This window comes from Balaenoptera borealis (genome assembly GCF_965194805.1).
Source record: "Balaenoptera borealis genome assembly, contig: HAP1_SCAFFOLD_622, whole genome shotgun sequence".
Taxonomy (NCBI): domain Eukaryota; kingdom Metazoa; phylum Chordata; class Mammalia; order Artiodactyla; family Balaenopteridae; genus Balaenoptera; species Balaenoptera borealis.
Genome location: NW_028123577.1, coordinates 407,786 through 434,071, shown reverse-complemented (window position 1 = coordinate 434,071; position 26,286 = coordinate 407,786). Strand labels below are relative to the sequence as shown.

Sequence of the window (26,286 nt, the reverse complement as noted above, 5' to 3'; positions counted from 1 at the left end):
GGGGATCCGTGTGGTAGCATGGGAAACGGTGCGGAGGTCAGAGTGCTTGGAGTCCTGAAAGCTATCCTCGCGTTCCATTGAAGCACAACAACGGTGGAGACCTTATGGAAACCGAGGCACGCAGAGCTTGCCCGGTGGAAACTTAAGCACTACCCTGAGGCTCAGGGTGTCCTTGCGCTTTCCCAGGAGGAACGAGGTCTGCGGGATTAACTCTCCTCCAGCGTGACAGGAACCCTGTTCATCGGTAGAAAGTGCTCGTTTGCTACGCAAGCGTACCTGCGGAGGCTTAATCTGGGCAGCTTCAAGGTTTGTCAATTAGCCCCTGAGACACTAGAATCCAAGCTTCCAAAGGGAAAACGCTGCTTTTGTCGGCAGAGCCACCTACCCTTGTTAGTACCCAGTATAAGTACCTGCAAGATGGGAGCTGCGAAGGGAAACAAACGGGAAACACTGGGCACCTGAGAAGCTCCCCTCGACACTTGCAAGCAGCCTGTTTCTCTTGGGGAACATTCTCGTTTCCTCCCCGGGCGTGCCTGCAGTGTGTAAAAGCTGGGCCTTCCTAGGGTTTCGCAAACAGCTCCGAGGCTACAAGAATCCACATTTCCAAAGTGGAAAAGACTGCTTTTGGAAGGAGGGCCACCTATCCAAGTTCAAAGCAAGCATGAGTCCCTGCAGTAGTGGAGCTGCCGAGGGAGAGCATGGCGAAACCCTGGCAACTTCGCTAAGTATCTTTTACTGTGCAGGCTTCGAAGTGGGGCAAGATCCCTGAAGGAGGGCTGGCCTGAGCGAGGCCTAATTGGCTCTACCTCTTCCGTGGGCCTAGCAGGGTAATGGAGGAAGTGTGCTCTTTGCTCAGCTTGGACCTCACATTGACGTCCTGCTAAACCAACGAGCCAGTCGGTGTGAGCTCCTGGATGGAAGGCTGAGCAGAGTGTATTTCTGAGTGCAGGTAGGGCCCTGGTCCTCACTGAGTCCACATTCCCCAGCTCATGAGACCGGCTCAGACTGTCTTCGTGAGTTGGAGCAAGCTGCGACCACCTTGGTTTCCAAAGGAAGAGAGAGAGCAGAGTGCCGCCTTGGGCTCTGCATGCAAGAAGTGTTCCGAAGGGCCTACATGGCTGCTTGTTGCTCAGCAGGCAGAGAGGAGACGTTCGGGGATTCCGTGTAGTAGCATGGGAAACGGTGCGGAGGCCAGAGTGCTTGGAGTCCTGAAAGCTATCCTCGCGTTCCTTTGAAGCACAACAATGGTGGAGACCTCATGGAAACCGAGGCACGCAGAGCTTGCCCGTTGGAAACTTAGGATCTACCCGGAGGCTCAGGGTGGCCTTGCGCTTTCCCAGGAGGAACGAGGTCTGCGGGATTAACTCTCCTCCAGCGTGACAGGAACCCTGTTCCTCGGGTGAAAGTGCTCGTTTGCTACGCAAGCGTACCAGCGGAGGCTATAACGTGGGCAACTTCAATGTTTGGCAAGCAGCCCCTGAGACACTAGAATCCAAGCTTCCAAAGGGAAAAGGCTGCTTATTTCGGCAGAGCCACCTACCCTTGTTAGCACCCAGCATACGTACCTGCAGGATGGGAGCTGCGAAGGGAAACAAATGGGACACACTGGGCACCTGAGAAGCTCCCCTCGACACTTGCAAGCAGCCTGTTTCTCTGGGGGAACATACTCGTTTCCTCCCCGGGCGTGCCTGCAGTGTGTAGAAGCTGGGCCTTCCTAGGGTTTCGCAAACAGCTCCGAGGCTACAAGAATCCACATTTCCAAAGTGGAAAAGACTGCTTTTGGAAGCAGGGCCAACTATCCAAGTTCAAAGCAAACATGAGTCCCTGCAGTAGTGGAGCTGCCGAGGGAGAGCATGGGGAAACCCTGGCAACTTCGCTAAGTATCTTTTACTGTGCAGGCTTCGAAGTGGGGCAAGATCCCTGAAGGAGGGCTGGCCTGAGCGAGGCCAAATTGGCTCTACCTCTTCCGGGGGCCTAGCAGGGTAAAGGAAGTACTGTGCTCTTTGCTTAGCATGGACCTCACATCGACGTCCTGCTAAACCAACGAGCCAGTCGGTGTGAGCTCCTGGATGGAAGGCTGAGCAGAGTGTTTTTCTGAGAGCAGGTAGGGCCCTGGTCCTCAATGAGTCCACATTCCCCAGCTCATGAGACCGGCTCAGACTGTCTTCGTGAGCTGGGGCAAGCTGCGACCACCTTGGTTTCCAAAGGAAGAGAGAGAGCAGAGTGCCGCCATGGGCTCTGCATGCAAGAAGTGTTCCGAAGGGCCTACACGGCTGCTTGTTGCTCAGCAGGCAGAGAGGAGACGTGGGGGGGATCCGTGTGGTAGCATGGGAAACGGTGCGGAGGTCAGAGTGCTTGGGGTCCTGAAAGCTATCCTCGCGTTCCACTGAAGCACAACAACGATGGAGACCTCATGGAAACCGAGGCACGCAGAGCTTGCCCGTTGGAAACTTAGGAACTACCCTGAGGCTCAGGGTGGCCTTGCGCTTTCCCAGGAGGAACGAGGTCTGCGGGATTAACTCTCCTCCAGCGTGACAGGAACCCTGTTCATCGGTAGAAAGTGCTCGTTTGCTACGCAAGCGTACCTGCGGAGGCTTAATCTGGGCAGCTTCAAGGTTTGTCAATTAGCCCCTGAGACACTAGAATCCAAGCTTCCAAAGGGAAAACGCTGATTTTGTCGGCAGAGCCACCTACCCTTGTTAGCACCCAGCATAAGTACCTGCAGGATGGGAGCTGCGAAGGGAAACAAACGGGACACACTGGGCACCTGAGAAGCTCCCCTCGACACTTGCAAGCAGCCTGTTTCTCTTGGGGAATATTCTCGTTTCCTCCCCGGGTGTGCCTGCAGTGTGTAGAAGCTGGGCCTTCCTAGGGTTTCGCAAACAGCTCCAAGGCTACAAGAATCCACATTTCCAAAGTGGAAAAGACTGCTTTTGGAAGCAGGGCCACCTATCCAAGTTCAAAGCAAACATGAGTCCCTGCAGTAGTGGAGCTGCCGAGGGAGAGCATGGCGAAACCCTGGCAATTTCGCTAAGTATCTTTTACTGTGCAGGCTTAGAAGTGGGGCAAGATCCCTGAAGGAGGGCTGGCCTGAGCGAGGCCTAATTGGCTCTACCTCTTCCGGGGGCCTAGCAGGGTAAAGGAAGTACTGTGCTCTTTGCTTAGCATGGACCTCACATCGACGTCCTGCTAAACCAACGAGCCAGTCGGTGTGAGCTCCTGTATGGAAGGCTGAGCAGAATGATTTTCTGAGAGCAGGTAGGGCCCTGGTCCTCACGGAGTTCACGTTCCTCAGCACATGAGACCGGCTCAGACTGTCTTCGTGAGCTGGGGCAAGCTGCGGCAACCTAGGTTTCCAAAGGAAGACAGAGAGCAGTGTGCCGCATTGGGCTCTGCATGCAAGAAGTGTTCCGAAGGGCCTACACAGCTGCTTGTTGCTCAGCAGGCAGAGAGGAGACTTGGGGGGGATCCGTGTGGTAGCATGGGAAAAGGTGCGGAGGCCAGAGTGCTTGGAATCCTGAAAGCTATCCTCGCATTCCATTGAAGCACAACAACGGTGGAGACCTCATGGAAACCGAGGCACGCAGAGCTTGCCCGGTGGAAAATTAGGCACTACCCTGAGGCTCAGGGTGGCCTTGCGCTTTCCCAGGAGGAACGAGGTCTGCAGGATTAACTCTCCTCTAGCGGGACAGGAACACTCTTCCTCGGGTGAAAGTGCTCGTTTGCTACTCAAGCGTACCTGCGAAGGCTATAAGCTGGGAAACTCCAAGGTTTGGAAAGCAGCCCGTGAATCACTAGAATCCAAGCTTCCAAAGGGAAAAGGCTGCTTTTGTCGGCAGAGCCACCTACCCTTGTTAGCACCCAGCATAAGTACCTGCAGGACGGGAGCTGCGAAGGGAAACAAACGGGACACACTGGGCACCTGAGAAACTCCCCTCGACACTTGCAAGCAGCCTGTTTCTCTGGGGGAACATACTCGTTTCCTCCCCGGGCGTGCCTGCAGTGTGAAGAAGCTGGGCCTTCTTAGAGTTTCGCAAACAGCTCCGAGGCTACAAGAAACGACATTTCCAAAGCGGAAAAGACTGCTTTTGGAAGCAGGGCCACCTATCCTCGTTCACAGCAAACATGAGTCCCTGCAGTAGTGGAGCTGCCGAGGGAGAGCATGGCGAAACCCTGGCAACTTCGCTACGTATCTTTTACTGTGCAGGCTTCGAAGTGTGGCAAGATCCCTGAAAGAGGACTGGCCTGAGCGAGGCCTAGTTGGCTCTACCTCTTCCGGGGGCCTAGCAGGCTAAAGGAGGAATTGTGCTCTTTGCTCAGCTTGGACCTCACATCGACGTCCTGCTAAACCAACGAGCCAGTCGGTGTGAGCAACTGGATGGAAGGCTGAGCAGAGTGTTTTTCTGAGTGCAGGTAGGGCCCTGGTCCTCACTGAGTCCACGTTCCCCAGCTCATGAGACCGGCTCAGACTGTCTTCGTGAGCTAGTGCAAGCTGCGACCACCTTGGTTTCCAAAGGAAGAGAGAGAGCAGAGTGCCGCCTTGGGCTCTGCATGCAAGAAGTGTTCCGAAGGGCCTACATGGCTGCTTGTTGCTCAGCAAGCAGAGAGGAGACGTGGGGGGGATCCGTGTGGTAGCATGGGAAACGGTGCGGAGGTCAGAGTGCTTGGAGTCCTGAAAGGTATCCTCGCGTTCCATTGAAGCACAACAACGGTGGAGACCTCATGGAAACCGAGGCACGCAGAGCTTGCCCGTTGGAAATTTAGGCACTACCCTGAGGCTCAGGGTGGCCTTGCGCTTCCCCAGGAGGAACGAGGTCTGCGGGATTAACTCTCCTCCAGCGTGACAGGAAGCCTGTTCATCGGTAGAAAGTGCTCGTTTGCTACGCAAGCGTACCTGCGGAGGTTAATCTGGGCAGCTTCAAGGTTTGTCAATTAGCCCCTGAGACACTAGAATCCAAGCTTCCAAAGGGAAAACGCTGCTTTTCTCGGCAGAGCCACCTACCCTTGTTAGTACCCAGTATAAGTACCTGCAAGATGGGAGCTGCGAAGGGAAACAAATGGGACACACTGGGCACCTGAGAAGCTCCCCTCGACACTTGCAAGCCCCCTGTTTCTCTTGGGGAATATTCTCGTTTCCTCCCCGGGCGTGCCTGCAGTGTGTAGAAGCTGGGCCTTCCTAGGGTTTCGCAAACAGCTCCGAGGCTACAAGAATCCACATTTTCAAAGGGGAAAAGACTGCTTTTGGAAGCAGGGCCACCTATCCAAGTTCAAAGCAAGCATGAGTCCCTGCAGTAGTGGAGCTGCCGAGGGAGAGCATGGCGAAACCCTGGCAACTTCGCTAAGTATCTTTTACGGTGGAGGCTTAGAAGTGGGGCAAGATCCCTGAAGGAGGGCTGGGCTGAGCGAGGCCTAATTGGCTCTACCTCTTCCGGGGGCCTAGCAGGGTAAAGGAAGTACTGTGATCTTTGCTTAGCATGGACCTCACATCGACGTCCTGCTAAACCAACGAGCCAGTCGGTGTGAGCTCCTGTATGGAAGACTGAGCAGAATGATTTTCTGAGAGCAGGTAGGGCCCTGGTCCTCACGGAGTTCACGTTCCTCAGCACATGAGACCGGCTCAGACTGTCTTCGTGAGCTGGGGCAAGCTGCGGCAACCTAGGTTTCCAAAGGAAGACAGAGAGCAGTGTGCCGCCTTCGACTCTGCATGCAAGAAGTGTTCCGAAGGGCCTACACGGCTGCTTGTTGCTCAGCAGGCAGAGAGGAGACGTGGGGGGGATCCGTGTGGTAGCATGGGAAACGGTGCAGAGGTCAGAGTGCTTGGGGTCCTGAAAGCTATCCTCGCGATCCATTGAAGCACAACAACGATGGAGACCTCATGGAAACCGAGGCACGCAGAGCTTGCCCGTTGGAAACTTAGGCACTACCCTGAGGCTCAGGGTTGCCTTGTGCTTTCCCAGGAGGAACGAGGTCTGTGGGATTAACTCTCCTCCAGCGTGACAGGAACCCTGTTCATCGGTAGAAAGTGCTCGTTTGCTACGCAAGCGTACCTGCGGAGGCTTAATCTGGGCGGCTTCAAGGATTGTCAAACAGCCCCTGAGACACTAGAATCCAAGCTTCCAAAGGGAAAAGGCTGCTTTTGTCGGTAGAGCCACCTAACCTTGTTAGCACCCAGCATAAGTACCTGCAGGATGGGAGCTGCGAAGGGAAACTAACGGGACAAACTGGGCACCTGAGAAGCTCCCCTCGACACTTGCAAGCAGCCTGTTTCTCTGGGGGAACATACTCGTTTCCTCCCCGGGCGTGCCTGCAGTGTGTAGAAGCTGGGCCTTCCTAGGGTTTCGCAAACAGCTCCGAGGCTACAAGAATCCACCTTTTCAAAGGGGAAAAGACTGCTTTTGGAAGCAGGGCCAACTATCCAAGTTCAAAGCAAACATGAGTCCCTGCAGTAGTGGAGCTGCCGAGGGAGAGCATGGCAAAACCCTGGCAACTTCGCTAACTATCTTTTACTGTGCAGGCTTCGAAGTGGGGCAAGATCCCTGAAGGAGGGCTGGCCTTAGCGCGGCCTAGTTGGCTCTACCTCTTCCGTGGGCCCAGCAGGGTAATGGAGGAAGTGTGCTCTTTGCTCAGCTTGGACCTCACATTGACGTCCTGCTAAACCAACGAGCCAGTCGGTGTGAGCTCCTGGATGGAAGGCTGAGCAGAGTGTTTTTCTGAGTGCAGGTAGGGCCCTGGTCCTCACTGAGTCCACATTCCCCAGCTCATGAGACCGGCTCAGACTGTCTTCGTGAGTTGGAGCAAGCTGCGGCAACCTAGGTTTCCAAAGGAAGACAGAGAGCAGTGTGCCGCCTTCGACTCTGCATGCAAGAAGTGTTCCGAAGGGCCTACACGGCTGCTTGTTGCTCAGCAGGCAGAGAGGAGACGTGGGGGGGATCCGTGTGGTAGCATGGGAAACGGTGCAGAGGTCAGAGTGCTTGGGGTCCTGAAAGCTATCCTCGCGATCCATTGAAGCACAACAACGATGGAGACCTCATGGAAACCGAGGCACGCAGAGCTTGCCCGTTGGAAACTTAGGCACTACCCTGAGGCTCAGGGTGGCCTTGCGCTTTCCCAGGAGGAACGAGGTCTGAGGGATTAACTGTCCTCCAGCGTGACAGGAACCCTGTTCATCGGTAGAAAGTGCTCGTTTGCTACGCAAGCGTACCTGCGGAGGCAGTAATCTGGGCAGCTTCAAGGATTGTCAAACAGCCCCTGAGACACTAGAATCCAAGCTTCCAAAGGGAAAAGGCTGCTTTTGTCGGTAGAGCCACCTAACCTAGTTAGCACCCAGCATAAGTACCTGAAGGATGGGAGCTGCGAAGGGAAACTAACGGGACACACTGGGCACCTGAGAAGCTCCCCTCGACACTTGCAAGCAGCCTGTTTCTCTGGGGGAACATACTCGTTTCCTCCCCGGGCGTGCCTGCAGTGTGTAGAAGCTGGGCCTTCCTAGAGTTTCGCAAACAGCTCCGAGGCTACAAGAAACGACATTTCCAAAGCGGAAAAGACTGCTTTTGGAAGCAGGGCCACCTATCCTCGTTCACAGCAAACATGAGTCCCTGCAGTAGTGGAGCTGCCGAGGGAGAGCATGGCGAAACCCTGGCAACTTCGCTAGTATCTTTTACTGTGCAGGCTTCGAAGTGTGGCAAGATCCCTGAAGGAGGGCTGGCCTGAGCGAGGCCTAGTTGGCTCTACCTCTTCCGGGGGCCTAGCAGGCTAAAGGAGGAATTGTGCTCTTTGCTCAGCTTGGACCTCACATCGACGTCCTGCTAAACCAACGAGCCAGTCGGTGTGAGCAACTGGATGGAAGGCTGAGCAGAGTGTTTTTCTGAGTGCAGGTAGGGCCCTGGTCCTCACTGAGTCCACGTTCCCCAGCTCATGAGACCGGCTCAGACTGTCTTCGTGAGCTGGGGCAAGCTGCGACCACCTTGGTTTCCAAAGGAAGAGAGAGAGCAGAGTGCCGCCATGGGCTCTGCATGCAAGAAGTGTTCCGAAGGGCCTACACGGCTGCTTGTTGCTCAGCAGGCAGAGAGGAGACGTGGGGGGGATCCGTGTGGTAGCATGGGAAACGGTGCGGAGGTCAGAGTGCTTGGAGTCCTGAAAGCTATCCTCGCGTTCCATTGAAGCACAACAACGGTGGAGACCTCATGGAAACCGAGGCACGCAGAGCTTGCCCGGTGGAAACTTAGGATCTACCCGGAGGCTCAGGGTGGCCTTGCGCTTTCCCAGGAGGAACGAGGTCTGCGGGATTAACTCTCCTCCAGCGTGACAGGAACCCTGTTCCTCGGGTGAAAGTGCTCGTTTGCTACGCAAACGTACCTGCGGAGGCTTAATCTGGGCAGCTTCAAGGTTTGTCAATTAGCCCCTTAGACACTAGAATCCAAGCTTCCAAAGGGAAAACGCTGCTTTTGTCGGCAGAGCCACCTACCCTTGTTAGTACCCAGTATAAGTACCTGCAAGATGGGAGCTGCGAAGGGAAACAAACGGGAAACACTGGGCACCTGAGAAGCTCCCCTCGACACTTGCAAGCAGCCTGTTTCTCTTGGGGAATATTCTCGTTTCCTCCCCGGGTGTGCCTGCAGTGTGTAGAAGCTGGGCCTTCCTAGGATTTCGCAAACAGCTCCGAGGCTACAAGAATCCACATTTCCAAAGTGGAAAAGACTGCTTTTGGAAGCAGGGCCACCTATCCAAGTTCAAAGCAAACATGAGTCCCTGCAGTAGTGGAGCTGCCGAGGGAGAGCATGGCGAAACCCTGGCAATTTCGCTAAGTATCTTTTACTGTGCAGGCTTAGAAGTGGGGCAAGATCCCTGAAGGAGGGCTGGCCTGAGCGAGGCCTAATTGGCTCTACCTCTTCCGGGGGCCTAGCAGGGTAAAGGAAGTACTGTGCTCTTTGCTTAGCATGGACCTCACATCGACGTCCTGCTAAACCAACGAGCCAGTCGGTGTGAGCTCCTGTATGGAAGGCTGAGCAGAATGATTTTCTGAGAGCAGGTAGGGCCCTGGTCCTCACGGAGTTCACGTTCCTCAGCACATGAGACCGGCTCAGACTGTCTTCGTGAGCTGGGGCAAGCTGCGGCAACCTAGGTTTCCAAAGGAAGACAGAGAGCAGTGTGCCGCCTTGGGCTCTGCATGCAAGAAGTGTTCCGAAGGGCCTACACAGCTGCTTGTTGCTCAGCAGGCAGAGAGGAGACTTGGGGGGGATCCGTGTGGTAGCATGGGAAAAGGTGCGGAGGCCAGAGTGCTTGGAATCCTGAAAGCTATCCTCGCATTCCATTGAAGCACAACAACGGTGGAGACCTCATGGAAACCGAGGCACGCAGAGCTTGCCCGGTGGAAAATTAGGCACTACCCTGAGGCTCAGGGTGGCCTTGCGCTTTCCCAGGAGGAAGGAGGTCTGCAGGATTAACTCTCCTCTAGCGGGACAGGAACACTCTTCCTCGGGTGAAAGTGCTCGTTTGCTACTCAAGCGTACCTGCGAAGGCTATAAGCTGGGAAACTCCAAGGTTTGGAAAGCAGCCCGTGAATCACTAGAATCCAAGCTTCCAAAGGGAAAAGGCTGCTTTTGTCGGCAGAGCCACCTACCCTTGTTAGCACCCAGCATAAGTACCTGCAGGACGGGAGCTGCGAAGGGAAACAAACGGGACACACTGGGCACCTGAGAAACTCCCCTCGACACTTGCAAGCAGCCTGTTTCTCTGGGGGAACATACTCGTTTCCTCCCCGGGCGTGCCTGCAGTGTGAAGAAGCTGGGCCTTCTTAGAGTTTCGCAAACAGCTCCGAGGCTACAAGAAACGACATTTCCAAAGCGGAAAAGACTGCTTTTGGAAGCAGGGCCACCTATCCTCGTTCACAGCAAACATGAGTCCCTGCAGTAGTGGAGCTGCCGAGGGAGAGCATGGCGAAACCCTGGCAACTTCGCTACGTATCTTTTACTGTGCAGGCTTCGAAGTGTGGCAAGATCCCTGAAAGAGGACTGGCCTGAGCGAGGCCTAGTTGGCTCTACCTCTTCCGGGGGCCTAGCAGGCTAAAGGAGGAATTGTGCTCTTTGCTCAGCTTGGACCTCACATCGACGTCCTGCTAAACCAACGAGCCAGTCGGTGTGAGCAACTGGATGGAAGGCTGAGCAGAGTGTTTTTCTGAGTGCAGGTAGGGCCCTGGTCCTCACTGAGTCCACGTTCCCCAGCTCATGAGACCGGCTCAGACTGTCTTCGTGAGCTGGTGCAAGCTGCGACCACCTTGGTTTCCAAAGGAAGAGAGAGAGCAGAGTGCCGCCTTGGGCTCTGCATGCAAGAAGTGTTCCGAAGGGCCTACATGGCTGCTTGTTGCTCAGCAAGCAGAGAGGAGACGTGGGGGGGATCCGTGTGGTAGCATGGGAAACGGTGCGGAGGTCAGAGTGCTTGGAGTCCTGAAAGGTATCCTCGCGTTCCATTGAAGCACAACAACGGTGGAGACCTCATGGAAACCGAGGCACGCAGAGCTTGCCCGTTGGAAATTTAGGCATTACCCTGAGGCTCAGGGTGGCCTTGCGCTTCCCCAGTAGGAACGAGGTCTGCGGGATTAACTCTCCTCCAGCGTGACAGGAAGCCTGTTCATCGGTAGAAAGTGCTCGTTTGCTACGCAAGCGTACCTGCGGAGGTTAATCTGGGCAGCTTCAAGGTTTGTCAATTAGCCCCTGAGACACTAGAATCCAAGCTTCCAAAGGGAAAACGCTGCTTTTCTCGGCAAAGCCACCTACCCTTGTTAGTACCCAGTATAAGTACCTGCAAGATGGGAGCTGCGAAGGGAAACAAATGGGACACACTGGGCACCTGAGAAGCTCCCCTCGACACTTGCAAGCCCCCTGTTTCTCTTGGGGAATATTCTCGTTTCCTCCCCGGGCGTGCCTGCAGTGTGTAGAAGCTGGGCCTTCCTAGGGTTTCGCAAACAGCTCCGAGGCTACAAGAATCCACATTTTCAAAGGGGAAAAGACTGCTTTTGGAAGCAGGGCCACCTATCCAAGTTCAAAGCAAGCATGAGTCCCTGCAGTAGTGGAGCTGCCGAGGGAGAGCATGGCGAAACCCTGGCAACTTCGCTAAGTATCTTTTACGGTGGAGGCTTAGAAGTGGGGCAAGATCCCTGAAGGAGGGCTGGCCTGAGCGAGGCCTAATTGGCTCTACCTCTTCCGGGGGCCTAGCAGGGTAAAGGAAGTACTGTGATCTTTGCTTAGCATGGACCTCACATCGACGTCCTGCTAAACCAACGAGCCAGTCGGTGTGAGCTCCTGTATGGAAGACTGAGCAGAATGATTTTCTGAGAGCAGGTAGGGCCCTGGTCCTCACGGAGTTCACGTTCCTCAGCACATGAGACCGGCTCAGACTGTCTTCGTGAGCTGGGGCAAGCTGCGGCAACCTAGGTTTCCAAAGGAAGACAGAGAGCAGTGTGCCGCCTTGGGCTCTGCATGCAAGAAGTGTTCCGAAGGGCCTACACAGCTGCTTGTTGCTCAGCAGGCAGAGAGGAGACGTGGGGGGGATCCGTGTGGTAGCATGGGAAACGGTGCGGAGTTCAGAGTGCTTGGGGTCCTGAAAGCTATCCTCGCGTTCCACTGAATCACAACAACGATGGAGACCTCATGGTAACCGAGGCACGCAGAGCTTGCCCGTTGGAAACTTAGGCACTACCCTGAGGCTCAGGGTGGCCTTGTGCTTTCCCAGGAGGAACGAGGTCTGTGGGATTAACTCTCCTCCAGCGTGACAGGAACCCTGTTCATCGGTAGAAAGTGCTCGTTTGCTACGCAAGCGTACCTGCGGAGGCTTAATCTGGGCGGCTTCAAGGATTGTCAAACAGCCCCTGAGACACTAGAATCCAAGCTTCCAAAGGGAAAAGGCTGCTTTTGTCGGTAGAGCCACCTAACCTTGTTAGCACCCAGCATAAGTACCTGCAGGATGGGAGCTGCGAAGGGAAACTAACGGGACAAACTGGGCACCTGAGAAGCTCCCCTCGACACTTGCAAGCAGCCTGTTTCTCTGGGGGAACATACTCGTTTCCTCCCCGGGCGTGCCTGCAGTGTGTAGAAGCTGGGCCTTCCTAGGGTTTCGCAAACAGCTCCGAGGCTACAAGAATCCACCTTTTCAAAGGGGAAAAGACTGCTTTTGGAAGCAGGGCCAACTATCCAAGTTCAAAGCAAACATGAGTCCCTGCAGTAGTGGAGATGCCGAGGGAGAGCATGGCAAAACCCTGGCAACTTCGCTAACTATCTTTTACTGTGCAGGCTTCGAAGTGGGGCAAGATCCCTGAAGGAGGGCTGGCCTTAGCGTGGCCTAGTTGGCTCTACCTCTTCCGTGGGCCTAGCAGGGTAATGGAGGAAGTGTGCTCTTTGCTCAGCTTGGACCTCACATTGACGTCCTGCTAAACCAACGAGCCAGTCGGTGTGAGCTCCTGGATGGAAGGCTGAGCAGAGTGTTTTTCTGAGTGCAGGTAGGGCCCTGGTCCTCACTGAGTCCACATTCCCCAGCTCATGAGACCGGCTCAGACTGTCTTCGTGAGTTGGAGCAAGCTGCGGCAACCTAGGTTTCCAAAGGAAGACAGAGAGCAGTGTGCCGCCTTCGACTCTGCATGCAAGAAGTGTTCCGAAGGGCCTACACGGCTGCTTGTTGCTCAGCAGGCAGAGAGGAGACGTGGGGGGGATCCGTGTGGTAGCATGGGAAACGGTGCGGAGGTCAGAGTGCTTGGGGTCCTGAAAGCTATCCTCGCGATCCATTGAAGCACAACAACGATGGAGACCTCATGGAAACCGAGGCACGCAGAGCTTGCCCGTTGGAAACTTAGGCACTACCCTGAGGCTCAGGGTGGCCTTGCGCTTTCCCAGGACGAACGAGGTCTGAGGGATTAACTGTCCTCCAGCGTGACAGGAACCCTGTTCATCGGTAGAAAGTGCTCGTTTGCTACGCAAGCGTACCTGCGGAGGCAGTAATCTGGGCAGCTTCAAGGATTGTCAAACAGCCCCTGAGACACTAGAATCCAAGCTTCCAAAGGGAAAAGGCTGCTTTTGTCGGTAGAGCCACCTAACCTAGTTAGCACCCAGCATAAGTACCTGAAGGATGGGAGCTGCGCAGGGAAACTAACGGGACACACTGGGCACCTGAGAAGCTCCCCTCGACACTTGCAAGCAGCCTGTTTCTCTGGGGGAACATACTCGTTTCCTCCCCGGGCGTGCCTGCAGTGTGTAGAAGCTGGGCCTTCCTAGAGTTTCGCAAACAGCTCCGAGGCTACAAGAAACGACATTTCCAAAGCGGAAAAGACTGCTTTTGGAAGCAGGGCCACCTATCCTCGTTCACAGCAAACATGAGTCCCTGCAGTAGTGGAGCTGCCGAGGGAGAGCATGGCGAAACCCTGGCAACTTCGCTAGTATCTTTTACTGTGCAGGCTTCGAAGTGTGGCAAGATCCCTGAAGGAGGGCTGGCCTGAGCGAGGCCTAGTTGGCTCTACCTCTTCCGGGGGCCTAGCAGGCTAAAGGAGGAATTGTGCTCTTTGCTCAGCTTGGACCTCACATCGACGTCCTGCTAAACCAACGAGCCAGTCGGTGTGAGCAACTGGATGGAAGGCTGAGCAGAGTGTTTTTCTGAGTGCAGGTAGGGCCCTGGTCCTCACTGAGTCCACGTTCCCCAGCTCATGAGACCGGCTCAGACTGTCTTCGTGAGCTGGGGCAAGCTGCGACCACCTTGGTTTCCAAAGGAAGAGAGAGAGCAGAGTGCCGCCATGGGCTCTGCATGCAAGAAGTGTTCCGAAGGGCCTACACGGCTGCTTGTTGCTCAGCAGGCAGAGAGGAGACGTGGGGGGGATCCGTGTGGTAGCATGGGAAACGGTGCGGAGGTCAGAGTGCTTGGAGTCCTGAAAGCTATCCTCGCGTTCCATTGAAGCACAACAACGGTGGAGACCTCATGGAAACCGAGGCACGCAGAGCTTGCCCGGTGGAAACTTAGGATCTACCCGGAGGCTCAGGGTGGCCTTGCGCTTTCCCAGGAGGAACGAGGTCTGCGGGATTAACTCTCCTCCAGCGTGACAGGAACCCTGTTCATCGGTAGAAAGTGCTCGTTTGCTACGCAAGCGTACCTGCGGAGGCTTAATCTGGGCAGCTTCAAGGTTTGTCAATTAGCCCCTGAGACACTAGAATCCAAGCTTCCAAAGGGAAAACGCTGCTTTTGTCGGCAGAGCCACCTACCCTTGTTAGTACCCAGTATAAGTACCTGCAAGATGGGAGCTGCGAAGGGAAACAAACGGGAAACACTGGGCACCTGAGAAGCTCCCCTCGACACTTGCAAGCAGCCTGTTTCTCTGGGGGAACATTCTCGTTTCCTCCCCGGGCGTGCCTGCAGTGTGTAGAAGCTGGGCCTTCCTAGGGTTTCGCAAACAGCTCCGAGGCTACAAGAATCCACATTTCCAAAGTGGAAAAGACTGCTTTTGGAAGCAGGGCCACCTATCCAAGTTCAAAGCAAACATGAGTCCCTGCAGTAGTGGAGCTGCCGAGGGAGAGCATGGCGAAACCCTGGCAATTTCGCTAAGTATCTTTTACTGTGCAGGCTTCGAAGTGGGGCAAGATCCCTGAAGGAGGGCTGGCCTGAGCGAGGCCTAATTGGCTCTACCTCTTCCGGGGGCCTAGCAGGGTAAAGGAAGTACTGTGCTCTTTGCTTAGCATGGACCTCACATCGACGTCCTGCTAAACCAACGAGCCAGTCGGTGTGAGCTCCTGTATGGAAGGCTGAGCAGAATGATTTTCTGAGAGCAGGTAGGGCCCTGGTCCTCACGGAGTTCACGTTCCTCAGCACATGAGACCGGCTCAGACTGTCTTCGTGAGCTGGGGCAAGCTGCGGCAACCTAGGTTTCCAAAGGAAGACAGAGAGCAGTGTGCCGCCTTGGGCTCTGCATGCAAGAAGTGTTCCGAAGGGCCTATACAGCTGCTTGTTGCTCAGCAGGCAGAGAGGAGAATTGGGGGGGATCCGTGTGGTAGCATGGGAAAAGGTGCGGAGGCCAGAGTGCTTGGAATCCTGAAAGCTATCCTCGCATTCCATTGAAGCACAACAACGGTGGAGACCTCATGGAAACCGAGGCACGCAGAGCTTGCCCGGTGGAAAATTAGGCACTACCCTGAGGCTCAGGGTGGCCTTGCGCTTTCCCAGGAGGAACGAGGTCTGCAGGATTAACTCTCCTCTAGCGGGACAGGAACACTCTTCCTCGGGTGAAAGTGCTCGTTTGCTACTCAAGCGTACCTGCGAAGGCTATAAGCTGGGAAACTCCAAGGTTTGGAAAGCAGCCCGTGAATCACTAGAATCCAAGCTTCCAAAGGGAAAAGGCTGCTTTTGTCGGCAGAGCCACCTACCCTTGTTAGCACCCAGCATAAGTACCTGCAGGATGGGAGCTGCGAAGGGAAACAAACGGGACACACTGGGCACCTGAGAAACTCCCCTCGACACTTGCAAGCAGCCTGTTTCTCTGGGGGAACATACTCGTTTCCTCCCCGGGCGTGCCTGCAGTGTGTAGAAGCTGGGCCTTCCTAGAGTTTCGCAAACAGCTCCGAGGCTACAAGAAACGACATTTCCAAAGCGGAAAAGACTGCTTTTGGAAGCAGGGCCACCTATCCTCGTTCACAGCAAACATGAGTCCCTGCAGTAGTGGAGCTGCCGAGGGAGAGCATGGCGAAACCCTGGCAACTTCGCTACGTATCTTTTACTGTGCAGGCTTCGAAGTGTGGCAAGATCCCTGAAGGAGGGCTGGCCTGAGCGAGGCCTAGTTGGCTCTACCTCTTCCGGGGGCCTAGCAGGCTAAAGGAGGAATTGTGCTCTTTGCTCAGCTTGGACCTCACATCGACGTCCTGCTAAACCAACGAGCCAGTCGGTGTGAGCAACTGGATGGAAGGCTGAGCAGAGTGTTTTTCTGAGTGCAGGTAGGGCCCTGGTCCTCACTGAGTCCACGTTCCCCACCTCATGAGACCGGCTCAGACTGTCTTCGTGAGCTGGGGCAAGCTGCGACCACCTTGGTTTCCAAAGGAAGAGAGAGAGCAGAGTGCCGCCATGGGCTCTGCATGCAAGAAGTGTTCCGAAGGGCCTACACGGCTGCTTGTTGCTCAGCAGGCAGAGAGGAGACGTGGGGGGGATCCGTGTGGTAGCATGGGAAACGGTGCGGAGGTCAGAGTGCTTGGGGTCCTGAAAGCTATCCTCGCGATCCATTGAAGCACAACAACGATGGAGACCTCATGGAAACCGAGGCACGCAGAGCTTGCCCGTTGGAAACTTAGGCACTACCCTGAGGCTCAGGGTGGCCTTGCGCTTTCCCAGGACGAACGAGGTCTGAGGGATTAACTGTCCTCCAGCGTGACAGGAACCCTGTTCATCGGTAGAAAGTGCTCGTTTGCTACGCAAGCGTACCTGCGGAGGCAGTAATCTGGGCAGCTTCAAGGATTGTCAAACAGCCCCTGAGACACTAGAATCCAAGCTTCCAAAGGGAAAAGGCTGCTTTTGTCGGCAGAGCCACCTAACCTAGTTAGCACCCAGCATAAGTACCTGAAGGATGGGAGCTGCGAAGGGAAACTAACGGGACACACTGGGCACCTGAGAAGCTCCCCTCGACACTTGCAAGCAGCCTGTTTCTCTGGGGGATCATACTCGTTTCCTCCCCGGGCGTGCCTGCAGTGTGTAGAAGCTGGGCCTTCCTAGAGTTTCGCAAACAGTTCCGAGGCTACAAGAAACGACATTTCCAAAGCGGAAAAGACTGCTTTTGGAAGCAGGGCCACCTATCCTCGTTCACAGCAAACATGAGTCCCTGCAGTAGTGGAGCTGCCGAGGGAGAGCATGGTGAAACCCTGGCAACTTCGCTAGTATCTTTTACTGTGCAGGCTTCGAAGTGTGGCAAGAACCCTGAAGGAGGGCTGGCCTGAGCGAGGCCTAGTTGGCTCTACCTCTTCCGGGGGCCTAGCAGGCTAAAGGAGGAATTGTGCTCTTTGCTCAGCTTGGACCTCACATCGACGTCCTGCTAAACCAACGAGCCAGTCGGTGTGAGCAACTGGATGGAAGGCTGAGCAGAGTGTTTTTCTGAGTGCAGGTAGGGCCCTGGTCCTCACTGAGTCCACGTTCCCCAGCTCATGAGACCGGCTCAGACTGTCTTCGTGAGCTGGGGCAAGCTGCGACCACCTTGGTTTCCAAAGGAAGAGAGAGAGCAGAGTGCCGCCATGGGCTCTGCATGCAAGAAGTGTTCCGAAGGGCCTACACGGCTGCTTGTTGCTCAGCAGGCAGAGAGGAGACGTGGGGGGGATCCGTGTGGTAGCATGGGAAACGGTGCGGAGGTCAGAGTGCTTGGAGTCCTGAAAGCTATCCTCACGTTCCATTGAAGCACAACAACGGTGGAGACCTCATGGAAACCGAGGCACGCAGAGCTTGCCCGTTGGAAACTTAGGCACTACCCTGAGGCTCAGGGTGGCCTTGCGCTTTCCCAGGAGGAACGAGGTCTGCGGGATTAACTCTCCTCCAGCGTGACAGGAACCCTGTTCCTCGGGTGAAAGTGCTCGTTTGCTACCCAAGCGTACCTGCGGAGGTTTAATCTGGGCAGCTTCAAGGTTTGTCAATTAGCCCCTGAGACACTAGAATCCAAGCTTCCAAAGGGAAAACGCTGCTTTTGTCGGCAGAGCCACCTACCCTTGTTAGTACCCAGTATAAGTACCTGCAAGATGGGAGCTGCGAAGGGAAACAAACGGGACACACTGGGCACCTGAGAAGCTCCCCTCGACACTTGCAAGCAGCCTGTTTCTCTTGGGGAATATTCTCGTTTCCTCCCCGGGCGTGCCTGCAGTGTGTAGAAGCTGGGCCTTCCTAGGGTTTCGCAAACAGCTCCGAAGCTACAAAAATCCACATTTCCAAAGTGGAAAAGACTGCTTTTGGAAGCAGGGCCACCTATCCAAATTCAAAGCAAGCATGAGTCCCTGCTGTAGTGGAGTTGCCGAGGGAGAGCATGGCGAAACCCTGGCAACTTCGCTAAGTATCTTTTACTGTGCAGGCTTAGAAGTGGGGCAAGATCCCTGAAGGAGGGCTGGCCTGAGCGAGGCCTAATTGGCTCTACCTCTTCCGGGGGCCTAGCAGGGTAAAGGAAGTACTGTGCTCTTTGCTTAGCATGGACCTCACATCGACGTCCTACTATACCAACGAGCCAGTCGGTGTGAGCTCCTGTATGGAAGGCTGAGCAGAATGATTTTCTGAGAACAGGTAGGGCCCTGGTCCTCACGGCGTTCACGTTCCTCAGCACATGAGACCGGCTCAGACTGTCTTCGTGAGCTGGGGCAAGCTGCGGCAACCTAGGTTTCCAAAGGAAGACAGAGAGCAGTGTGCCGCCTTGGGCTCTGCATGCAAGAAGTGTTCCGAAGGGCCTACACAGCTGCTTGTTGCTCAGCAGGCAGAGAGGAGACTTGGGGGGGATCCGTGTGGTATCATGGGAAAAGGTGCGGAGGCCAGAGTGCTTGGAATCCTGAAAGCTATCCTCGCATTCCATTGAAGCACAACAACGGTGGAGACCTCATGGAAACCGAGGCACGCAGAGCTTGCCCGGTGGAAAGTTAGGCACTACCCTGAGGCTCAGGGTGGCCTTGCGCTTTCCCAGGAGGAACGAGGTCTGCGGGATTAACTCTCCTCCAGCGTGACAGGAACCCTGTTCATCGGTAGAAAGTGCTCGTTTGCTACGCAAGCGTGCCTGCGGAGGCTTAATCTGGGCAGCTTCAAGGTTTGTCAATTAGCCCCTGAGACACTAGAATCCAAGCTTCCAAAGGGAAAACGCTGCTTTTGTCGGCAGAGCCACCTACCCTTGTTAGCACCCAGCATAAGTACCTGCAGGACGGGAGCTGCGAAGGGAAACAAACGGGACACACTGGGCACCTGAGAAGCTCCCCTCGACACTTGCAAGCAGCCTGTTTCTCTTGGGGAATATTCTCGTTTCCTCCCCGGGCGTGCCTGCAGTGTGTAGAAGCTGGGCCTTCCTAGGGTTTCGCAAACAGCTCCGAAGCTACAAGAATCCACATTTCCAAAGTGGAAAAGACTGCTTTTGGAAGCAGGGCCACCTATCCAAGTTCAAAGCAAGCATGAGTCCCTGCAGTAGTGGAGCTGCCGAGGGAGAGCATGGCGAAACCCTGGCAACTTCGCTAAGTATCTTTTACTGTGCAGGCTTCGAAGTGGGGCAAGATCCCTGAAGGAGGGCTGGCCTGAGCGAGGCCTAATTGGCTCTACCTCTTCCGGGGGCCTAGCAGGGTAAAGGAAGTACTGTGCTCTTTGCTTAGCATGGACCTCACATCGACGTCCTGCTAAACCAACGAACCAGTCGGTGTGAGCTCCTGTATGGAAGGCTGAGCAGAATGATTTTCTGAGAGCAGGTAGGGCCCTGGTCCTCACGGCGTTCACGTTCCTCAGCACATGAGACCGGCTCAGACTGTCTTCGTGAGCTGGGGCAAGCTGCGGCACCCTAGGTTTCCAAAGGAAGACAGAGAGCAGTGTGCCGCCTTGGGCTCTGCATGCAAGAAGTGTTCCGAAGGGCCTACACAGCTGCTTGTTGCTCAGCAGGCAGAGAGGAGACTTGGGGGGGATCCGTGTGGTAGCATGGGAAAAGGTGCGGAGGCCAGAGTGCTTGGAATCCTGAAAGCTATCCTCGCATTCCATTGAAGCACAACAACGGTGGAGACCTCATGGAAACCGAGGCACGCAGAGCTTGCCCGGTGGAAAATTAGGCACTACACTGAGGCTCAGTGTGGCCTTGCGCTTTCCCTGGAGGAACGAGGTCTGCAGGATTAACTCTCCTCTAGCGGGACAGGAACACTCTTCCTCGGGTGAAAGTGCTCGTTTGCTACTCAAGCGTACCTGCGAAGGCTATAAGCTGGGAAACTTCAAGGTTTGGAAAGCAGCCCGTGAATCACTGGAATCCAAGCTTCCAAAGGGAAAAGGCTGCTTTTGTCGGCAGAGCCACCTACCCTTGTTAGCACCCAGCATAAGTACCTGCAGGATGGGAGCTGCGAAGGGAAACAAACGGGACACACTGGGCACCTGAGAAGCTCCCCTCGACACTTGCAAGCAGCCTGTTTCTCTGGGGGAACATACTCGTTTCCTCCCCGGGCGTGCCTGCAGTGTGTAGAAGCTGGGCCTTCCTAGAGTTTCGCAAACAGCTCCTAGGCTACAAGAAACGACATTTCCAAAGCGGAAAAGACTGCTTTTGGAAGCAGGGCCACCTATCCTCGTTCACAGCAAACATGAGTCCCTGCAGTAGTGGAGCTGCCGAGGGAGAGCATGGCGAAACCCTGGCAACTTCGCTACGTATCTTTTACTGTGCAGGCTTCGAAGTGTGGCAAGATCCCTGAAGGAGGGCTGGCCTGAGCGAGGCCTATTTGGCTCTACCTCTTCCGGGGGCCTAGCAGGGTAAAGGAGGAATTGTGCTCTTTGCTCAGCTTGGACCTCACATCGACGTCCTGCTAAACCAACGAGCCAGTCGGTGTGAGCAACTGGATGGAAGGCTGAGCAGAGTGTTTTTCTGAGTGCAGGTAGGGCCCTGGTCCTCACTGAGTCCACATTCGCCAGCTCATGAGACCGGCTCAGACTGTCTTCGTGAGCTGGGGCAAGCTGCGACCACCTTGGTTTCCAAAGGAAGAGAGAGAGCAGAGTGCCGCCATGGGCTCTGCATGCAAGAAGTGTTCCGAAGGGCCTACATGGCTGCTTGTTGCTCAGCAGGCAGAGAGGAGACGTTCTGGGAATCCGTGTTGTAGCATGGGAAACGGTGCGGAGGCCAGAGTGCTTGGAGTCCTGAAAGCTATCCTCGCGTTCCATTGAAGCACAACAATGGTGGAAACCTCATGGAAACCGAGGCACGCAGAGCTTGCCCGGTGGAAACTTAGGCACTACCCTGAGGCTCAGGGTGGCCTTGCGCTTTCCCAGGAGGAACGAGGTTTGCGGGATTAACTCTCCTCCAGCGTGACAGGAACCCTGTTCATCGGTAGAATGTGCTCGTTTGCTACGCAAGCGTACCTGCGGAGGCTTAATCTGGGCAGCTTGAAGGATTGTCAATTAGCCCCTGAGACACTAGAATCCAAGCTTCCAAAGGGAAAACGCTGCTTTTGTCGGCAGAGCCACCTACCCTTGTTAGCACCCAGCATAAGTACCTGCAGGACGGGAGCTGCGAAGGGAAAAAAACGGGACACACTGGGCACCTGAGAAGCTCCCCTCGACACTTGCAAGCAGCCTGTTTCTCTTGGGGAATATTCTCGTTTCCTCCCCGGGCGTGCCTGCAGTGTGTAGAAGCTGGGCCTTCCTAGGGTTTCGCAAACAGCTCCGAAGCTACAAGAATCCACATTTCCAAAGTGGAAAAGACTGCTTTTGGAAGCAGGGCCACCTATCCAAGTTCAAAGCAAGCATGAGTCCCGGCAGTAGTGGAGCTGCCGAGGGAGAGCATGGCGAAACCCTGGCAACTTCGCTAAGTATCTTTTACTGTGCAGGCTTAGAAGTGGGGCAAGATCCCTGAAGGAGGGCTGGCCTGAGCGAGGCCTAATTGGCTCTACCTCTTCCGGGGGCCTAGCAGGGTAAAGGAAGTACTGTGCTCTTTGCTTAGCATGGACCTCACATCGACGTCCTACTAAACAAACGAGCCAGTCGGTGTGAGCTCCTGGATGGAAGGCTGAGCAGAATGATTTTCTGAGAACAGGTAGGGCCCTGGTCCTCACGGCGTTCACGTTCCTCAGCACATGAGACCGGCTCAGACTGTCTTCGTGAGCTGGGGCAAGCTGCGGCAACCTAGGTTTCCAAAGGAAGACAGAGAGCAGTGTTCCGCCTTGGGCTCTGCATGCAAGAAGTGTTCCGAAGGGCCTACACAGCTGCTTGTTGCTCAGCAGGCAGAGAGGAGACTTGGGGGGGATCCGTGTGGTAGCATGGGAAAAGGTGCGGAGGCCAGAGTGCTTGGAATCCTGAAAGCTATCCTCGCATTCCATTGAAGCACAACAACGGTGGAGACCTCATGGAAACCGAGGCACGCAGAGCTTGCCCGGTGGAAAATTAGGCACTACCCTGAGGCTCAGGGTGGCCTTGCGCTTTCCCAGGAGGAACGAGGTCTGCAGGATTAACTCTCCTCTAGCGGGACAGGAACACTCTTCCTCGGGTGAAAGTGCTCGTTTGCTACTCAAGCGTACCTGCGAAGGCTATAAGCTGGGAAACTCCAAGGTTTGGAAAGCAGCCCGTGAATCACTAGAATCCAAGCTTCCAAAGGGAAAAGGCTGCTTTTGTCGGCAGAGCCACCTACCCGTGTTAGCACCCAGCATAAGTACCTGCAGGATGGGAGCTGCGAAGGGAAACAAACGGGACACACTGGGCACCTGAGAAACTCCCCTCGACACTTGCAAGCAGCCTGTTTCTCTGGGGGAACATACTCGTTTCCTCCCCGGGCGTCCCTGCAGTGTGTAGAAGCTGGGCCTTCCTAGAGTTTCGCAAACAGCTCCGAGGCTACAAGAAACGACATTTCCAAAGCGGAAAAGACTGCTTTTGGAAGCAGGGCCACCTATCCTCGTTCACAGCAAACATGAGTCCCTGCAGTAGTGGAGCTGCCGAGGGAGAGCATGGCGAAACCCTGGCAACTTCGCTACGTATCTTTTACTGTGCAGGCTTCGAAGTGTGGCAAGATCCCTGAAGGAGGGCTGGCCTGAGCGAGGCCTAGTTGGCTCTACCTCTTCCGGGGGCCTAGCAGGCTAAAGGAGGAATTGTGCTCTTTGCTCAGCTTGGACCTCACATCGACGTCCTGCTAAACCAACGAGCCAGTCGGTGTGAGCAACTGGATGGAAGGCTGAGCAGAGTGTTTTTCTGAGTGCAGGTAGGGCCCTGGTCCTCACTGAGTCCACGTTCCCCAGCTCATGAGACCGGCTCAGACTGTCTTCGTGAGCTGGTGCAAGCTGCGACCACCTTGGTTTCCAAAGGAAGAGAGAGAGCAGAGTGCCGCCATGGGCTCTGCATGCAAGAAGTGTTCCGAAGGGCCTACACGGCTGCTTGTTGCTCAGCAGGCAGAGAGGAGACGTGGGGGGGATCCGTGTGGTAGCATGGGAAACGGTGCGGAGGTGAGAGTGCTTGGAGTCCTGAAAGCTATCCTCGCGTTCCATTGAAGCACAACAACGGTGGAGACCTCATGGAAACCGAGGCACGCAGAGCTTGCCCGGTGGAAATTTAGGCACTACCCTGAGGCTCAGGGTGGCCTTGCGCTTTCCCAGGAGGAACGAGGTCTGCGGGATTAACTCTCCTCCAGCGTGACAGGAAGCCTGTTCATCGGTAGAAAGTGCTCGTTTGCTACGCAAGCGTACCTGCGGAGGTTAATCTGGGCAGCTTCAAGGTTTGTCAATTAGCCCCTGAGACACTAGAATCCAAGCTTTCAAAGGGAAAACGCTGCTTTTGTCGGCAGAGCCACCTACCCTTGTTAGTACCCAGTATAAGTACCTGCAAGATGGGAGCTGCGAAGGGAAACAAATGGGACACACTGGGCACCTGAGAAGCTCCCCTCGACACTTGCAAGCAGCCTGTTTCTCTTGGGGAATATTCTCGTTTCCTCCCCGGGCGTGCCTGCAGTGTGTAGAAGCTGGGCCTTCCTAGAGTTTCGCAAACAGCTCCGAGGCTACAAGAATCCACATTTTCAAAGGGGAAAAGACTGCTTTTGGAAGCAGGGCCACCTATCCAAGTTCAAAGCAAGCATGAGTCCCTGCAGTAGTGGAGCTGCCGAGGGAGAGCATGGCGAAACCATGGCAACTTCGCTAAGTATCTTTTACGGTGGAGGCTTAGAAGTGGGGCAAGATCCCTGAAGGAGGGCTGGCCTGAGCGAGGCCTAATTGGCTCTACCTCTTCCGGGGGCCTAGCAGGGTAAAGGAAGTACTGTGATCTTTGCTTAGCATGGACCTCACATCGACGTCCTGCTAAACCAACGAGCCAGTCGGTGTGAGCTCCTGGATGGAAGACTGAGCAGAATGATTTTCTGAGAGCAGGTAGGGCCCTGGTCCTCACGGAGTTCACGTTCCTCAGCACATGAGACCGGCTCAGACTGTCTTCGTGAGCTGGGGCAAGCTGCGGCAACCTAGGTTTCCAAAGGAAGACAGAGAGCAGTGTTCCGCCTTGGGCTCTGCATGCAAGAAGTGTTCCGAAGGGCCTACACAGCTGCTTGTTGCTCAGCAGGCAGAGAGGAGACGTGGGGGGGATCCGTGTGGTAGCATGGGAAACGGTGCGGAGTTCAGAGTGCTTGGGGTCCTGAAAGCTATCCTCGCGTTCCACTGAATCACAACAACGATGGAGACCTCATGGTAACCGAGGCACGCAGAGCTTGCCCATTGGAAACTTAGGCACTACCCTGAGGCTCAGGGTGGCCTTGCGCTTTCCCAGGAGGAACGAGGTCTGCGGGATTAGCTCTCCTCCAGCGTGACAGGAACCCTGTTCATCGGTAGAAAGTGCTCGTTTGCTACGCAAGCGTACCTGCGGAGGCTGTAATCTGGGCGGCTTCAAGGATTGTCAAACAGCCCCTGAGACACTAGAATCCAAGCTTCCAAAGGGAAAAGGCTGCTTTTGTCGGTAGAGCCACCTAACCTTGTTAGCACCCAGCATAAGTACCTGCAGGATGGGAGCTGCGAAGGGAAACTAACGGGACAAACTGGGCACCTGAGAAGCTCCCCTCGACACTTGCAAGCAGCCTGTTTCTCTGGGGGAACATACTCGTTTCCTCCCCGGGCGTGCCTGCAGTGTGTAGAAGCTGGGCCTTCCTAGGGTTTCGCAAACAGCTCCGAGGCTACAAGAATCCACATTTTCAAAGGGGAAAAGACTGCTTTTGGAAGCAGGGCCAACTATCCAAGTTCAAAGCAAACATGAGTCCCTGCAGTAGTGGAGCTGCCGAGGGAGAGCATGGCGAAACCCTGGCAACTTCGCTAACTATCTTTTACTGTGCAGGCTTCGAAGTGGGGCAAGATCCCTGAAGGAGGGCTGGCCTGAGCGAGGCCTAGTTGGCTCTACCTCTTCCGTGGGCCTAGCAGGGTAATGGCGGAAGTGTGCTCTTTGCTCAGCTTGGACCTCACATTGACGTCCTGCTAAACCAACGAGCCAGTCGGTGTGAGCTCCTGGATGGAAGGCTGAGCAGAGTGTTTTTCTGAGTGCAGGTAGGGCCCTGGTCCTCACTGAGTCCACATTCCCCAGCTCATGAGACCGGCTCAGACTGTCTTCGTGAGTTGGAGCAAGCTGCGGCAACCTAGGTTTCCAAAGGAAGACAGAGAGCAGTGTGCCGCCTTCGACTCTGCATGCAAGAAGTGTTCCGAAGGGCCTACACGGCTGCTTGTTGCTCAGCAGGCAGAGAGGAGACGTGGGGGGGATCCGTGTGGTAGCATGGGAAACGGTGCGGAGGTCAGAGTGCTTGGGGTCCTGAAAGCTATCCTCGCGATCCATTGAAGCACAACAACGATGGAGACCTCATGGAAACCGAGGCACGCAGAGCTTGCCCGTTGGAAACTTAGGCACTACCCTGAGGCTCAGGGTGGCCTTGCGCTTTCCCAGGAGGAACGAGGTCTGAGGGATTAACTATCCTCCAGCGTGACAGGAACCCTGTTCATCGGTAGAAAGTGCTCGTTTGCTACGCAAGCGTACCTGCGGAGGCAGTAATCTGGGCAGCTTCAAGGATTGTCAAACAGCCCCTGAGACACTAGAATCCAAGCTTCCAAAGGGAAAAGGCTGCTTTTGTCGGTAGAGCCACCTAACCTAGTTAGCACCCAGCATAAGTACCTGAAGGATGGGAGCTGCGAAGGGAAACTAACGGGACACACTGGGCACCTGAGAAGCTCCCCTCGACACTTGCAAGCAGCCTGTTTCTCTGGGGGAACATACTCGTTTCCTCCCCGGGCGTGCCTGCAGTGTGTAGAAGCTGGGCCTTCCTAGAGTTTCGCAAACAGCTCCGAGGCTACAAGAAACGACATTTCCAAAGCGGAAAAGACTGCTTTTGGAAGCAGGGCCACCTATCCTCGTTCACAGCAAACATGAGTCCCTGCAGTAGTGGAGCTGCCGAGGGAGAGCATGGCGAAACCCTGGCAACTTCGCTAGTATCTTTTACTGTGCAGGCTTCGAAGTGTGGCAAGATCCCTGAAGGAGGGCTGGCCTGAGCGAGGCCTAGTTGGCTCTACCTCTTCCGGGGGCTTAGCAGGCTAAAGGAGGAATTGTGCTCTTTGCTCAGCTTGGACCTCACATCGACGTCCTGCTAAACCAACGAGC

The 26,286-nt window shown here is 55.2% G+C and overlaps 1 long non-coding RNA gene across 1 annotated transcript; it reads left to right on the top strand.

Annotated features, from left to right (window-relative positions):
* Positions 1-6,865: 6,865 nt before the first annotated feature.
* Positions 6,866-20,884, top strand: LOC309621541. Its single transcript, XR_014240078.1, has 2 exons — positions 6,866-6,961; positions 20,812-20,884. It is a non-coding gene; the product is annotated as an uncharacterized lncRNA (long non-coding RNA).
* Positions 20,885-26,286: the final 5,402 nt, after the last annotated feature.